An 11894-nucleotide genomic window follows, 5' to 3' on the forward strand; every position below is an offset into this window, starting at 1 on the left:
CAGGCTGATGGGTGGAGCCGGTATTAAGTGCTGTGCTGTAGCGTTACTCACAAAAGTTCAGTCTGAAGTTTATCACGCTACTCCTGAAGCGTGTGAAGAGGAATATGAGGAGGTATCCTGTGAGTGTGGTCCAATGTAAGTTAAGCGTCTGTACAAGGTTATAAAGTTCACAACTTATATGGGATGAGACTGCAGTTGTGGTTTGGAAAACACTTGATCTGCCAGAGGCAATTAAAGCAGGAAAATAATGCAGCAGCGGTGTTTGTTAATCCAAATTAGGAAATGTTCTGACTTAGCATATAAGTCTCTTTCAGTTGCTCAAGTAGGCTCCGTATTAGAAAAGGTTTAAATACCTTCAGATAGTTAGACTTGAACAGAGAGAGGTAAATCCCTGCAGCAGGTCTGTGAAGCTGTATGCTAAACTGGAAACAATACTGAAGCAGGGAGGGAGGCGTGTCCAGGCTTTAAATAACCTTGCTAGGTGTGAGCACAGGTAAAAATTAAAGGGACAGAAAGGAATAAGGAAATCCATGACATACCCCCCACCTCAGGGTAGGTGCCCCGCAGCTACGAATCTAGGTCATTCTGGATTCCTCCTGTGAAAAAAGGATACCAATTTGGGAGCATGAACATTCGAGGAAGGTTCCCAAGAGTCATTCTCCTCAGAGAATCCCTTCCAACGGATTAAGTATTGAAGAGATCCACGGTAAATACGGGAGTCCAGGATGGCATCAACTTCGGATTCCGTGTCCGAATCCTGTAAGATCAGAGGAGGAATCTGGCTGGCCACCTGTCTAGTTTCACAATGAGGTTTTAACAAAGAGACGTGGAAGGTGGGATGAAGTCGAAAAGTAGAAGGCAGATCCAAGGTAACAGCATTTTGGTTCACAATCTTTGTGATAGGATAAGGACCAATGAAGACAGCACTAAGTTTCTTGCTGGGGGTTTTCAGTTTTATATTCTTGTTCGACAGCCAGACCAGATCACCTATTTTATAGGAAGGTGGTTGACGTCTTCGGAGGTTATAGTAACGTCTCTGATGAGCCTGAGCATCAGCTATATGCCTCTTGAGTTCTTTGAAAAGATCCTGGAGATCCTTAGTGAGGTCATCAACCTTGGGACAGTTTGAATCTGTCCGAGGGTGAAGTTGGAAGGAAGGGTGAAAAGCATAATTCGCAAAAAATGGTGTCTTGGAAGTAGTGGAACTTGTAGAATTGTTGTATGCATATTCAGCCATAGCAAGGGTATTAGCCCACTGGTCTTGGTGGTTGGAACAATAATAACGAATATACTGTTCGAGCCATTGATTTATTCTCTCTATTTGGCCATTTGATTGGGGGTGAAATGAGGAGGAGAATCGGAGTTCTACTTGCATAGTGTCACATAATTTTTTCCAGAAACGAGAGGTGAATCTACTACCTCTATCAGTTACAATGGAATCTGGGAGACCGTGTAATTTGACAATGTTATTCAAGAAAAGAACTGCAAGTTCTGATGAAGTTGGGAGCTTATGATATGGGAGGAAATGGGCCATCTTGGTAAGATGATCAACAACAACAAGTATGGTATTGTAACCAAGTGACAATGGAAGTTTGACGATGAAATCCATTCCTATGGTTTGCCACGGTCGGTCAGGTATCTGTAATGGTAAGAGTAATCCGAAAGGAGGTCTTTTTTCAGTCTTGGAAACTGTACATATGTGGCAAGATTGAACATATCTTTGCACAGAAGTTCTGATAGCAGGCCACCAGTACGTACGTGAAAGAAGATCATAGGTTTTGTGGATTCCAAGATGTCCTGCCATCGGTGAGTCATGATGTTCTTTTAACAAATTGTCTCGAAGGGAAGGTGGTACATAAAGACGTCCTTGGTGGTAATAGAGACCATCTTGTCCCAGTGTGAGTTTAAGCTTAGGAATGGAAGTATCTTTCTGTTGTAGGAGTTTAAGGACTTCAGGATAAGTAGGAGATAATGTAATGAAATGCTCAGCTGGAATGACTGTACCAGGAGTATCGGAATGATGAGGATTGGTATCTTTTCTGGACAAGGCATCCGCTTTCCCGTTCTTACTCCCTGGTCTGTAGGTTATATGGAAATCAAACCTTGATAGGAATAAACTCCATCTTAGCTGTCTAGAGGATAAGGTACGGTTAGTCAGAAGGTATTCCAGATTTTTGTGGTCCGTATATATTAGTATCGGAAATGTACTGCCCTCTAGGAGATGTCTCCAGTGTTCTAATGAGACCTTGATCACTAACAACTCCTTTTTGCCTACAGGGTAGTTATATTCGGCTGGTGTCATTACTCGTGAAAAGAAGGCAACAGGGTGGAGTGGATCTTCTGGAGTTTTACGTTGAGACAAAATGGACCCTAGAGCGTAGTTGGAGGCGTCAACTTCAAGTACATAATGGGCATCAGGGTCTGGAAACTTAAGAATCAGTGCTTTAGTGAAAACATCCTTAAGGTGTTCGAAAATAGCCTGTGTTTGAGGTGTCCAGTGGAAGGTAGTTTTGACACTTGTAAGAGAAGTTAAAGGCTTAGTAAGAGAGGAATAATTCTTGATGAATTTCCTATAGTAATTGGAGAAACCGAGGAATTTTTGCAGGTCCTTTTTGGAGGAAGGTATGGGCCAGTTTTTAATAGTTTGCACCTTTGAATCATCCATCTGAATTCCTGTGGGAGTGATAGTATAACCCAGGAATGTAATAACAGAGGTATGGAAGATGCATTTATCCAATTTGGCAAAAAGTCGGTGTTGTCTAAGGCGAGAGAGCACCCAACGGACGTGTTTTATATGTTCAATGATGTTAGTAGAGTATATCAGAATGTCGTCCAAATATACAACTACACAGATGTCAAGGAGATCACGGAATATATAGTTTAATAGATATTGGAACGTTGCCGGGGCATTACAGAGCCCGAAAGGCATCACCTTATACTCGTAGAGCCCATATCTTGTTCTGAAGGCGGTGAGCCACTCGTCTCCTTTTCGGATCCTGACGAGATTATAGGCTCCACGTAGGTCTAATTTAGTGTATATGGTGGCTTGACTGAGACGTTCGATGAGTTCGGGAATTAGAGGTAAGGGATAGCGGTTCTTGACAGTCCGTTTATTAAGTTCCCTATAATCAATTATAGGGCGTAGGGAGTTGTCCTTATTTCTGACGAAGAAAATGCCGGCCCCAGCAGGGGAAGAAGAGGGTTGTATAAACCCTTTCCTTAAATTCTCTGAAAGGTAAGTTTTGAGGTGATCTAGTTCAGGCTGTGATAGAGGGTATGTCATGAATTACCGTTCATCGCCGTGTCGCCGCGGCTCCCGGATCTCTTCTGGGGTTCTACGTCACGTTGCTAGGCAACGTGACGCATTCTCTGACAACCCCTATGACGTGGCGGCCTCTCTCTGCCTTTAAAATCTCGGCGGGAGATTTACTCGGTGCCCGTTTGTTTTCTCTCTCTCTCTTCTGCCGGTCCCTGTCTGTGTGAGTACAATTTTGAAACCTGACCCTATCCTCCTCAACTTTGTTTTGCCAATGCCTCTTGCTTCCAAATCTTGATTGCCTGCTAACCTGCTTAAAAGGACATTATCTTTGTTTGCTTTAACCCTGCTAATAAGGACATTATCATTTCTTTGCTGACAATCCTGCTTAAAAGGACATTATCATTTGTTTGCTGACACCTGCTTAAAAGGACATTATCTTTGTTTGCTTTAATCCTGCCAATAAGGACATTATCATTTGTTTGCTGACACCTGCTTAAAGGGACATTATCTTTGTTTGCTTTAATCCTGCCAATAAGGACATTATCATTTCTTTGCTGACAATCCTGCTTAAAAGGACATTAACATTTGTTTGCGGACACCTGCTTAAAGGGACTTTATTTTTTTGTTTGCTTTATTTCTGCTAAAAGGACATTATTATTTTTGCTTGCTATAAACCTGCTTAAAGGGACATTCTTAGTTTGTTGCAAACCTGCAAGAAAGAAGCATATTCATTTATCCACTATCAACCTGCTTAAAGGGACATAAGCTTTGTTTGTTTCTATTTTCCTGAGAAAGGAACGCTATCTCCTGTAAAATAATTCTATCCTCAAGAAGATATTTTGAATTAATATTCTTTTGGGAAGTTCTGATACCCTGCTTATTTTGTTTCCTGAGTGGGTCACGTCCTGGATATTTCTCAGTGTGCTAGCGTGTGTTTTAATATCCACGCTAGCAGTTGGGTTAAATCCTGAACTGACCAAATACGGCTGACATTACAAACGGGCCATAAATGGACCCCACTGAATTATCCATGGCCGTGACTCACCAGGGACAGTTACTGGGATCTCATGCTACCCACTTGCAATCCTTGGATACTAAGCTGGATCAAATCACTACATTATTACAGAGCTTGGTTGCTCCTATCCCTCCCAATCCTAACATTGAGGCATCCTCTCCTCCTATTCCCAACAACCAATCACAAGGACATTTGAGTCCTAGGATTCCTCTTCCAGATAAATATGATGGGAATCCTGAAGATTGTAGGGGTTTTTTGAATCAATGTCGACTTCACTTTCGTAACAGTCCTACCCTTTTTGCTACTCCCTCATCTCGGATTACATTCCTTATTTCCTTAATGAAAGGAAGAGCTTTGGCCTGGGTATCACCTCTGTTAGAAAAAGATGATCTTATACTTCAGGATGTGGATGCTTTTCTTTCTGTTTTTTCTAACGTGTTTGACAAACCTGGAAGGACTTCCGCTGCTGAAGCTTCTCTATTAGACCTACGTCAGGGTGGTCAATCAGTGTCTCAATATGCCATTGAGTTCCGCACTCTTGCATCTGAAACTAATTGGAATCAGGGAGCTCTTAGAGCAGCTTTTCGCAAAGGACTTTCAGAACGTCTCAAAGATGAATTGGTGTATCGGGAACTTCCAGACTCCCTAGAAGCCTTAATAAATCTTTGCATCAGTCTTGATTCTAGATACCGTGAACGCCAACAAGAAAGAGAAAGAAATCAGAGGTCCTCAACTCGAACTCCTTTTCGTCTGGCTCCTCGTTTTTCTAACCCGGTAACAACTGCCTCTCCTTCTCCTGATCAAGCTGAACCTATGGAAGTAGGAACCATAAAATTAACCGAAACTGAGCGTTTGAGAAGACGTTCTCTTGGCCTGTGTCTATACTGTGGCCTTAAAGGGCATTTATTAAGGGATTGTCCTACCAGGCCAGTAAAAGCCAGGGCTTAACTTCTGTCCAGGGAACTAAGTTAAGCCAAAAACATGTTCATTCCCTCTTTAATAAACTCTTTGTTCCTGTAACCCTTCAATTGGGTGAAAACAAGATTCATACCCAAGCTCTTATTGATTCTGGTGCTGGAGGAGTGTTCATTGACTCCACTTTTGTGTCCACTCACACTATTCCCTTACTAAGAAAGAAGTTTTCAGTTTCCGTCTCTACTGTTAGTGGAGATCCTTTGGGTTCCGGACTCATCCAGTTTACTACTATACCCATACTTTTTTCTGTCGGAGTACTTCATTGTGAGAGGATATGTTTTGATGTGATTACTACTCCTCAATTTCCCATAATCCTGGGTCTTCCGTGGCTTCAGTTACATAATCCTACCTTTTCTTGGACCCATGGTGAACTCACCTCCTGGGGATTATCTTGCCATACTAACTGTCTTCAACCACTTACTAAAATACCACTCACTATTGCTCTTACTACCGATACTTCTGGTCCTCTACCTACGCAGTATCAAGATTTTGTCGATGTCTTTTCTAAAAAAGAAGCAGAACGTCTTCCTCCTCACCGTTCATTTGATTGCCCTATTGATCTTCTCCCTGGAGCTCCTTATCCTCGAGGCAAAACTTACCCACTTTCTAGGCCTGAAAATGTAGCCTTGGAAGAATATATCAAAGATAATTTGGCCAGAGGATTCATTCGACCCTCCTCTTCTCCTGTAGGGGCTGGGTTCTTCTTTGTGGGAAAGAAGGATGGCGGACTGCGACCTTGTATCGATTACAGAGGGTTAAATCAAATCACCATCAAGAACAGTTATCCTTTACCCCTAATACCTGAATTATTCACATATCTTCAAGGTTCCACCATTTTTACCAAGCTCGATCTCCGTGGAGCATACAATCTTATCCGTATGCGCAAGGGTGATGAGTGGAAGACAGCCTTTAACACTCGATTTGGGCATTATGAGTATCTTGTCATGCCGTTTGGGCTGTGTAATGCCCCTGCTGTTTTTCAACACTTCGTGAATGAGATTTTTCGGGATTTCTTGAATATTTTTGTTATCATTTACCTTGACGATATATTAATTTTTTCTCAGAACTACCAAGATCATATACATCACGTCAGGAAAGTACTTCAACGTTTAAGAGATAACCATCTATTTGCCAAACTGGAGAAATGTTCTTTTCATCAAAGGTCCATTCCCTTTTTGGGATATGTAATCTCTGAATCAGGATTTGAAATGGATCCAACTAAACTCTCTGCCATTTTGGAGTGGCCTAAACCTGATTCTCTTAAAGCTCTGCAACGTTTCCTGGGATTTGCCAGTTATTACAGGAAATTCATCAAAGGTTTTGCTACTATAACGTCACCTCTTTCGTCTCTCACTAGGAAAGGACAAAACTGTAAAGATTGGCCTCCTGAAGCTGTTGAAGCTTTTGATTCTCTCAAAAAAGCTTTCTCTTCTGCACCTATCCTGCGTCACCCAAATCCGGATTTTCAATTTATTCTTGAAGTGGATGCTTCATCAGTTGCTGCTGGGGCTGTTCTTTCCCAACGTATACCTGACACAGGAAAGATCCACCCTGTGGGATTCTTCTCCAAGAAATTTTCTCCTTCTGAATTAAATTATGATGTAGGTAATAAGGAGTTACTTGCTATTAAAATGGCACTGGATGAATGGAGGCATTGGTTGGAAGGCACTTCTTTGCCGTTTACTATACTCACAGATCATAAAAACCTTCTCTATCTTCAAACGGCCAAACGACTGAACTCCAGACAAGCACGTTGGTCTCTGTTCTTCTCACGTTTTCATTACAATCTGTCTTATATTCCCGGTTCTAAGAACATCAAGGCTGATGCCCTTTCCAGACAATTTCAAGACACTTCAACTCCTGAAACTGGTACCATACTTCAACCTCATAAAGTCTTAGCCCAGTTATCAACCTCGTGGTTACATGACTTACAATCTGCTCAAAAGGATCTTCCTTTGTCTTGCAAACCTCCTGATGGCCTACTCTTTGTTCCTAAACGTCTTCGTTCCAAGATTCTATATTGGGCTCATGACAGTCCTCTCTCTGGACATCCTGGCATCAGTAACACCGCTCGAAAGCTCAAGCAACATGTCTGGTGGCCTACTCTGTCTCAAGATGTTACAGATTATGTCTCAGTATGTACACAGTGTGCCAGCAATAAGACTCCTCGTCAACTTCCCTCCGGTTTGCTTCAACCGTTACCCATTCCTCATCAGCCTTGGACCCATTTATCCATGGATTTTATTACCGATCTTCCTCTTTCAGCTGGAAACAACACTATCTGGGTGGTTGTTGACAGGTTCACTAAGACAGCTCACTTCATTCCTTTACCTGGTTTACCATCTGCCAAAAGACTTTCCGAACTTTTTCTCTTACACATTGTGAGATTACATGGCTTCCCTCTGAACATTGTTTCGGATAGAGGAGTACAGTTTGTTTCTCGGTTTTGGAGATCACTCTGCAAACACTTTGGAACAACTATCTCTTTGTCTACGTCACATCATCCAGAGTCTAATGGCCAAACCGAGAGGGTTAACCAGTGCCTTGAAACTTATTTGAGGCATTATGTGGATCATCATCATTCTAATTGGACTGGTTACCTTCCACTAGCAGAATTGGCTCATAACACACGTTACAACTCCTCTCTTCGGACCTCTCCTTTTCATGCAGCCTATGGATTTCAACCCAGAACGTTTCCTCTACACACCTCTTCCACTGAAAATCCTGCTTCTGATCTATCCGCCAGGAGGTTAACTCGTCATTGGAAGAAAATACACCTTCTTCTTTCCAAGGCTTCTGAACGTTATAAGTTCTATTCTGATCTTCGGCGACGGAGGGCTCCCAAATATCGGCCTGGCGATAAGGTTTGGGTTTCTTCACGTCATCTTCGCCTCAAACAGCCTTCCACCAAATTGGGGCCACGATATGTGGGTCCTTTCCGAATACTGGGTCAAGTATGTCCTACTGCTTACCGAATTGCTCTGCCCAAGACCCTCAAAGCCCATCCGGTATTTCACGTATCTCTTTTGAAACCTGTATTATCTAATAGGTATTCTAAACCTCTGCTCAAACCTCCACCTCTTTTGGTTCAAGGCCTACCTGAATTTGAGGTCAGTCACATCCTGGATTCCAAACTTCGTGGGAAGAAACTGTATTATCTCGTTCATTGGAAAGGTTATCCTGTTGCTGAGCGATCTTGGGAACCTGCCCGGCAGGTGCATGCCCCTGCCTTAATTAAGGCCTTTCACAAGTTCCACCCTGCTAGGCCTGGTCCTGTCCCCCGGAGGGGTCCTTGAGGGGGGGGTGATGTCATGAATTACCGTTCATCGCCGTGTCGCCGCGGCTCCCGGATCTCTTCTGGGGTTCTACGTCACGTTGCTAGGCAACGTGACGCATTCTCTGACAACCCCTATGACGTGGCGGCCTCTCTCTGCCTTTAAAATCTCGGCGGGAGATTTACTCGGTGCCCGTTTGTTTTCTCTCTCTCTCTTCTGCCGGTCCCTGTCTGTGTGAGTACAATTTTGAAACCTGACCCTATCCTCCTCAACTTTGTTTTGCCAATGCCTCTTGCTTCCAAATCTTGATTGCCTGCTAACCTGCTTAAAAGGACATTATCTTTGTTTGCTTTAACCCTGCTAATAAGGACATTATCATTTCTTTGCTGACAATCCTGCTTAAAAGGACATTATCATTTGTTTGCTGACACCTGCTTAAAAGGACATTATCTTTGTTTGCTTTAATCCTGCCAATAAGGACATTATCATTTGTTTGCTGACACCTGCTTAAAGGGACATTATCTTTGTTTGCTTTAATCCTGCCAATAAGGACATTATCATTTCTTTGCTGACAATCCTGCTTAAAAGGACATTAACATTTGTTTGCGGACACCTGCTTAAAGGGACTTTATTTTTTTGTTTGCTTTATTTCTGCTAAAAGGACATTATTATTTTTGCTTGCTATAAACCTGCTTAAAGGGACATTCTTAGTTTGTTGCAAACCTGCAAGAAAGAAGCATATTCATTTATCCACTATCAACCTGCTTAAAGGGACATAAGCTTTGTTTGTTTCTATTTTCCTGAGAAAGGAACGCTATCTCCTGTAAAATAATTCTATCCTCAAGAAGATATTTTGAATTAATATTCTTTTGGGAAGTTCTGATACCCTGCTTATTTTGTTTCCTGAGTGGGTCACGTCCTGGATATTTCTCAGTGTGCTAGCGTGTGTTTTAATATCCACGCTAGCAGTTGGGTTAAATCCTGAACTGACCAAATACGGCTGACAGGGTATATGTGCCCGTAAGGAATGGAAGCACCTGGAAGTAGTTGAATAGGACAGTCGTACGGGCGATGTGGAGGAAGGGACTCTGCTTCCTTTTCACTGAATACATCTTGAAAATCTTGATAGTCAGAAGGAATAATGCTTCCAGTAGGATTTATAGAACAGATCAAAGAGTGATGAAAACAGGTGTTCTTGCAATAATCTGAGAGGAATTCGACTTCGAGGCGATCCCAATGTATGGTGGGTTGATGCGTCTGTAACCATTGTAGACCAAGCACCAGGGGAAACATGGGAGAATTTATCACATCAAAGGATATGAATTCAGTGTGTGCACTTGACGTGGAAACCTTGATGGGAATAGTTTGGTGTGTAATAGGACAGGAACTAATTGTATTACCATCAATAACTCTAATGGACACAGGTCTTGCTTTCAACACAGTGGGTATTTTATTTATAGTGACAAAAACAGAATCAATATAGGAAGAATGTGCCCCAGAGTCGATGATGGCTTCACTGATTTGCTGGTGTAGATCCCACTGTAAGGTAAGAGATAAAGAGCAGTAAGCAATTTGGTTAACATTAGTGGTTAAGCATGTGGTTTTTCTGAAGGACTTACGTTTCTTCTGCCTTTGTAAGATAGGACACTCTCTTACAGTATGTGCATTTGAAGCACAATACATGCAGAGGTTGTTTATGCGTCTGCGATTCCTTTCTTCTTGTTGTAAAGGGCCTCTAGTGAATCCCAAATCCATAGGTTCTGAGGTTTGAGTGACTGTAGGTTTTTGGTAAGTAGAAGAGGGTCTTGTGATAGTATCCATACCTTGTTTTTCTGATTTGCGTTCTCTCAACCTTCTATCAATCTGAATGCTTAGTGTGATTAGTCCTTCCAAGGACCTAGGAAGCTCTATGCGAGCGAGTTCATCTTTAAGGGCATCATTTAGACCTAGACGGTACTGATTCCTAAGGGCAATATCGCTCCACTCAGTATCTCTACTGTATTGCTTGAACTCACTTAAATATTCCTCCACCTGCTTTTTCCCTTGTTTAAGAGATCTCATTTTAGTCTCTGCAGTAAGCTGAGTGTTAATATCTTGATAAAGAATTGCCATTTCCTTGAAGAAGTCTTCCAGTGATGTTAAAATAGGATGATCTTGTTCAAAGAATGAGTCAGCCCACTTGCGGGGTTCACCTCGCAGAAAAGAAATGACCGTTAAAACCTTAACTCGTTCAGTTGCGTAGGTTTTAGGTTTTAGACTGAAAAGAAGATAACAAGAGTTTTTGAACTGAGAGAACATAGCCCTGTCTCCATGGAATTTGTCGGGCATAGAGACTTGGGGTTCTGGGGTAGCCTCTGGTGTGGCTGATTTATTCATTGAGTCTTTTATTATATTGTTGAGTGTCTCATTTTGGACTTGTAATTCTCTAAGGCCATGACTTAGCTGATCCACCCTCTGGGAGAGAGTGTAAACAATTTTAGGTAATTCCGCTGGATCCATTTTTATGGGCTTCAGTATTATATAACGAGCTGGTTGTGGTTGTGGATCTCAACTGCGGAAAATATATGATTGTATGCCTTACTTTAAGATACAATGAGGAAGTTACAATGTATCTGTCTGTATGGCAGTTGAAAGTTACTATTGATTTTAATTCCTGATCAGTATTTCTGAATCAGGTTGCACAGCAGTTGTTAACCAAACGCACCGTGGATGGGATACACTTTTCCTGATAGTCACTGAGCACACAGGGGGAGCGTTAGGTGAGTACAGATGCAGCAGGCTGTTAGTCAATTGAGTGTGATACACGCTGATAGCTGTGCTGTTTGTGAGAGCTGACAGGCTGATGGGTGGAGACGGTATTAAGTGCTGTGCTGTAGCGTTACTCACAAAAGTTCAGTCTGAAGTTTATCACGCTACTCCTGAAGCGTGTGAAGAGGAATATGAGGAGGTATCCTGTGAGTGTGGTCCAATGTAAGTTAAGCGTCTGTACAAGGTTATAAAGTTCACAACTTATATGGGATGAGACTGCAGTTGCGGTTTGGAAAACACTTGATCTGCCAGAGGCAATTAAAGCAGGAAAATAATGCAGCAGCGGTGTTTGTTAATCCAAATTAGGAAATGTTCTGACTTAGCATATAAGTCTCTTTCAGTTGCTCAAGTAGGCTCCGTATTAGAAAAGGTTTAAATACCTTCAGATAGTTAGACTTGAACAGAGAGAGGTAAATCCCTGCAGCAGGTCTGTGAAGCTGTATGCTAAACTGGAAACAATACTGAAGCAGGGAGGGAGGCGTGTCCAGGCTTTAAATAACCTTGCTAGGTGTGAGCACAGGTAAAAATTAAAGGGACAGAAAGGAATAAGGAAATCCATGAC

At 42.2% G+C, this 11894-nt stretch overlaps 1 long non-coding RNA gene across 1 annotated transcript; it reads right to left on the reverse strand.

Annotated features, from left to right (window-relative positions):
• Positions 1–9951: 9951 nt before the first annotated feature.
• LOC128655360 (uncharacterized) lies at positions 9952–10231 on the reverse strand. The gene is made up of 2 exons (XR_008401766.1): positions 10144–10231; positions 9952–10063 (listed from the first exon to the last, which is right to left on the reverse strand). It is a non-coding gene; the product is annotated as an uncharacterized LOC128655360 (long non-coding RNA).
• Positions 10232–11894: the final 1663 nt, after the last annotated feature.

Source organism: Bombina bombina, chromosome 4, assembly GCF_027579735.1.
Source record: "Bombina bombina isolate aBomBom1 chromosome 4, aBomBom1.pri, whole genome shotgun sequence".
NCBI lineage: Eukaryota > Metazoa > Chordata > Amphibia > Anura > Bombinatoridae > Bombina > Bombina bombina.